At 39.8% G+C, this 5,612-nt stretch overlaps 1 protein-coding gene and 1 long non-coding RNA gene across 2 annotated transcripts in view; one reads left to right on the top strand and one right to left on the bottom strand.

The window, feature by feature from the left end:
- LOC112151139 (NLR family CARD domain-containing protein 3) overlaps positions 1 to 5,612 on the bottom strand; it is a 34,867-nt gene that overhangs the window by 4,137 nt on the left and 25,118 nt on the right. The gene's annotated exons all lie outside the window — the stretch shown is intronic.
- LOC112151140 lies at positions 921 to 2,733 on the top strand. Its single transcript, XR_002920081.2, has 3 exons — positions 921 to 1,247; positions 1,340 to 1,460; positions 2,326 to 2,733. It is a non-coding gene; the product is annotated as an uncharacterized LOC112151140 (long non-coding RNA).

Here is a 5,612-nt window from a genome sequence, read left to right as displayed (position 1 = left end):
GAAGGAGGATCTGTTAATACAGACATTTGAAACTGAATAAAAATAATTAGTTTTCTCTAGTCAGTCAATATGTGGTTTCTTCAGTCATATGTATCTGCTGTATGGTCATTATTATTATTTTATTTATTTATTACTAATTTATTTGTTTTTTTTTAATTCATTTTGTAATAAATGTATTTACTTAATTCACTATTTCGTGTTAAAAACAAAGATATTTGAGAACATTGGAATGTTTTATCAGCGCTTTTCTTGTGGAAATCCTGATGCGGCCCGGCCTCACCCAGACTCCGCCTCCAGCAGCCCCCGGCTGATTGAGTTGGAGACCCCTGCTCTAAAGGGTCTGTATGTCAGGCTGTGTTCTTCTCTCATCCACAGTCTGTGGGGAGCTAATCAGGTGATTAGCAACACCTTTTCACCTCTCTTTATTAGGAGCTGCTGCCCTGCAGTCTGTTCAGTTTGTCTCAACTCTTCCAACGGCCCTGTTCATGAGAACCTTTGGAACAGACCTGTGAATCTGCATCTGAGAAATTCCCTGCACTGGAACTTTCNTTGTCAATTTATTCGAACACGACTGTCTTCCATGTTTTTATGGTTGCACTTGCAACACATGTTTTTGTCTTCTATTTAAAAGTAACTGAAATATATTCTTGAATTGATGAATAAAATGAGTAAAAACAGTTACTTTACATTGAAGCAGATCAAGGGCGCCCCCACATGGCTGTTTAAGGGCTTCAATGTGTTCAATGATCAGAATCATTGATAAATAACTATAGTCAGTGTAGAAAACCTACAAAGAAGCTGAATGCTAAAATTTTTTAAAACAAGATTTTTTTTTATCAGAGATTTATCAATAAACAGTAAGTTTATTTGTACTTTAGTTTTTTCTCCACAGTTGTTAAACATCAGATCTCAGTGTGTTTGTGAACCTGAATGTGTTTGAGTGTTTGTGCATCATGTGACCCAGATTGTCTTCATCTGCTGTCAGATTCAAATCAGGAAGATGAAACCACACAGCAGCTTCAGCTGAGCTGTCAGTCTGCAGCAGCAGTCTTCTCTGTGAGCTGGAGGGGCTGATGGGAGCTTGGAGGAGGAGTCACAAAGCACGTGGTCCTGCTGTCATCTCACAGCTCGTCCTTCTTTGTCCTCAGCTGCATCAGAACACCACTTCTCCTCAGGTTCACCAGAGGAAACACGGCTGAACAAAATGCTTTTCCTCCCAGCTGCTGCTCTGTGCTGTCTGTGTTCAGGTGAGTGTTTGCAGCCAATCAGGAGCCAGCCAGGTCTACCTGGAACAGACACTGTCACCCTGACCTTCACCTGTCTGTCTGTGTCTCTGCAGCACTGGTTACCATGGCAGCAGAACTCATTCAGGAGGATTTAACATTGACCAGGAGAGTTGGTCAAAGTGTCTCTTTCAGCTGTGGAGGGACTCAGGAGTGTGATGGTGGCTACATATTATGGTACCAGAAGAACAAAAATGAAACATTTAAAAAAATTCTTGATTTTCCAAAAAGCAGTTGTCGAATAGATGAAAAATTTGGTCATCCTCAACAAGATGATTTCTCAGCTGAGAAAACCCAGACAGGATGTGAATTGAAGATCAATAAAGTCAAAGTGGATCATTCAGCCTCCTATTACTGCAGCTGTGAGAAGTATGATCTCCACAGTGAGAAATGATTCCTGCAGGCTGAACAAAAACCTGCAGATGAACAGATGTTAGTGTTTGTGACAGAAAGAGAGCAGGAAACCACAGCCAGGTTCACATGTTTCTCCTCCATCTCACACAGACTCACAAACACACTGACTGAGGATTAAGGGATCAAATGAAAACAAAGTGAATTTAAATTAATTTTAAATATTCAAAACTGGTCCACGCAGATTAAATTGCTTTATAGTTAAAAAACACACAAAAAAGAAGACATTCAAAATTTAAACATTTCAAAGTAAATACCCACTCTACACCATTGCCCCCCCCATAAACCCCATGACCACATCATGAATACATGCATGAAAGCATGACTGTAGTTATTAAATAAACTCATGGTTTGGATCTACTGGGAAATGAAATGATGAAATTATGAACATGTTATAATTACAAACACATGGTTCCTTTGTCCAAATTTGTGGATTGACAATACTCTTTTTATAAGTTCATAAATGCAGAAATCACAGTTTCTACAGACACAGAAACTCAGAAATCAGTGAGTCTGAAGAAAGTTTAGTTTTCAGTCTGTTTTAAATGTATTGATTATCAGCTGATCAGAGAAACACACAAAACAAATAAACTGTAGATCTGGTAAAGCTCTGATAATCTGTGTTTTCCAGATGACGTCTTGATGGACCGTCACCATCTTCTGTCCTTTAGTCCTCCTGCTAAACCTCCAGAAAAGTCCTCAAAGCTGTTAATGCTGAGTCAGCATTTAGAGAACATCTGCTGCTCTGACAGAACTTCAGATCGACCTCCTGAAATGATTCTCTGCTTCTCTTTAATTTGAAACTGGAAAATGTCTTCAGTGGCTTAAAAGGGCTCAGGCGGTAGAGCGGGTCGGCCAATGATCGGATAGGCGGTTCGATTTCCCAAGTGTAGTTGTGTCCTTGGGGAAGGTACTTAACCCTACTTGCCTCCAGTGTGGCTCCACTGGTGTGTGAATGCGTATGAATGTCCCGGTGATGGTCAGAGGGGCCGTAGGCGCGTACTGGCAGCCACACCTCTGTCAGCCTGTCCCAGGGCAGCTGTGGCTACAGTAGTAGTTCCCCATCACCAAGTGTGAATGAATAATGGATACACAATGTAAGCGCTTTGAGCGTCTGGAAAAGCTCAGATAAATCCAATCCATTAATATTATAAATTGTAAAATGCCTGAATATATTTCCAGTTACAGTTGTATAAAAAATGTTTTTCCATTTAAGATGATGGTTATTTGAGTTTAGTCCTGGATTTTATGGCAACATGAATGGTTCAGGTACATACCAAAAAAGGGGAACTCAAACAAGATGGAGGCGTGGTTCCAGATTTTATTTATTTTAATGACAATACATAACATCAAATAATATTATATAAACATTATTTGTGTCAGTCTGCATCAGTTTTAGCCTGAAATGTTAACCTACACTGTTTCTGCATGTAGCTTTTTTTTTTTTTCTCTATATCAAGTACAGTTGTAGGTTGTGTATATGTACATGTGTGTGTATGTGTATAAGTTTATATATATATGTTGTAATATTCTTTTCTGTTCTTACTTAATGGTGTTTTTATGTATTTATGTATGCACCATCATCGCCAAGATAAATTCCTTGTATGTGTTCAATTGTACTTGGCAATAAAGTTACTTCTGATTCTGATTCTTCTGAAACAGTTAATACTTGAACAGGAGAAGAAAGAACTAAAACTTATATTATTTGCCCCTATTACTAAAGCAACTAAATTAAATCAAAATTCTTCAAACAAGGAAAATGAAGATGATCTTTCCCAATGGTATATATAAACAAAAATAAATACACATTTACATAAACAGTTGTCTAAACAAACCCTAATTCAATTCTATTTACCCACACTATGTCCAGTGCATTAACCATATAAGATTAATTGTTTTTCTACAACTTTTCTCTAATATATACTTACTATCTCCTTCTTGATAACTCTGTTAAAGGCAGCAATTGTTTTTATATCTTTAACTTCCTTATCCAGTGGATTCCATATGTTGGGACCATACACTGAAACAGATCTCTCCAACACTCTTGTTAGAAACTTTGGTTTACAGAATATTGCACTGCAATTAATGTGACTTTGTCTTTTATTGAATTTAACCTATAAATTGAAGGGTAACTATGATCTGTGTGCCTTGTGAACAGGCCATTAAAAAGTTGATTTATTATTAATAGTTTAAAATGTTGAATTATTAAAAGACCTGTGATTAAACCATTAGGGGTCTAGAGCCCACCTGTAACAGAGACCTGGTTACTCAAGCAGAATCAAAAAACAACCCAATCAATAGAAATAGAATCAAACCCAGGAGAACACAAAACAACAAAAACATCCTCTTGATGAAGTCCCTGTTGCTGCAGCTCTGAAACAATAAAACAAATTAAGAGGCAAACAGGCACACAGATCAGTAAAATCTTCAGTTAAAAACGAGTCCATCAGCTGCTCCAGCAAAACGTAGGAGCAAAAGTCCCAACAGGCCTCAAGCCCCCAGAAGCACCAATGTGATCCACTGAATTGGGGGAGAGCAAGGTGCTGCAGCTCAGCGGCTGACCTGGTGGCAAAGTGGAGTTCATGTGGAGGACCCGAGGAGCATCTGGGGCCAGTCTTGGTGAACGAAAAAAGACATAAAAAACAGCTGCGGGTTCCAGCTTCACAACCCTGTGGAGGCAAGCCAGAAAGATGAGCAGCAGGACATTATCTCAGCAGCCAGAGAACATACAGGGCCCAGAGGGACACAGCGCACAAAGACCAGTGCTGGAATTACCTGTAGGAAGCAGGAGGGAGCAATGCAGTCCGTTCAATTCCACTTCAACCCAGTTCCACGCCAATTTGCGGTGCGACTGGGGATTCCAGCTACCACTGCACTGGCAGTGGAGCCCAGTGGCAACCCGTGAAAGGAGGCAGTCTCTGTCCAAATATCAAGAAAAGCCAGCTCAGTCCCATTTTAGTTAAAGATTAAGAAACCTTTATTAGTCCCTCAATGGAGAAATTGCAAAGCCAGAGTGACCAGAGCCAATATAGTGACCAGGTGCTCGTCAGGATTGACTGCAGCTGTACCTCAGCCTGATTAGCTCATACTGCCACAGCACATGGAAAAATAGTGTCATAAAAGCATGAAGAGGTCAATTCAAATAACTAGTAAACTGAAGTCATGTAAGGAAAGTACAGTTTCATTGTTTATATTTAGATCACACATTGCCATATGTGTGTTTGTTTTCTTTAGAGGGCAAATTAAGTTCTGTCTGATCTCCGTCTGACTGATTCTCCTTCTGCTCTAAAAATGTCTACATTCCAACTTCTAGTACACACCCTCTTTCACCTTCAAAGGTGGATTTGGCTAGTTTGGTGCCCTGGGTGAAACACTGACACCCCCAAAGAAGGCTTGAGACAAACTGACACAATCTGCAGGACAGCAGCTCCTAATAAAGGGAAGCAAACAGGTGTCACTCATCACCAGTGTTGGGACTAACGCCGTTTAAGTATAACGGCGTTACTAACGGCGTTATAAATCAAGTAATTTAGTAATCTAACTAATTACTTTCATCCTCGCTGTAACGCCGTTATAGTTACTTCGTGTAAATCGCGGCGCGTTACTTCAAAGTTTGATGATCTTGCTGGAGCTGGGCGCTTCGCACCCGAAAGTTGCTTGTGTTACGCGCCCCAAGTTGCATCATGATACATGAGAAAATCCGGTTTCTTTTCAAAATATAACCAGTTTTTTCACAATAAAATGTCACGATTGATAAATGTGATCATGTTTTTGTGTCTAAACAGGCGGTAGACACGGATATAAACATACAATCACAACACAAACGTGCAGGCGCGAGCACAGAGACACACAAAACAGACAGGCACGCACACTTTTTTTTCTTTTTTCACAGACACGTACACACGCAGATCAACGTGG

Source organism: Oryzias melastigma, linkage group LG20 (genome assembly GCF_002922805.2).
Source record: "Oryzias melastigma strain HK-1 linkage group LG20, ASM292280v2, whole genome shotgun sequence".
NCBI classification, from domain to species: domain Eukaryota; kingdom Metazoa; phylum Chordata; class Actinopteri; order Beloniformes; family Adrianichthyidae; genus Oryzias; species Oryzias melastigma.
Note: the sequence above shows the minus strand (reverse complement) of the source record. Positions and strands in the feature narration are given on the sequence as shown.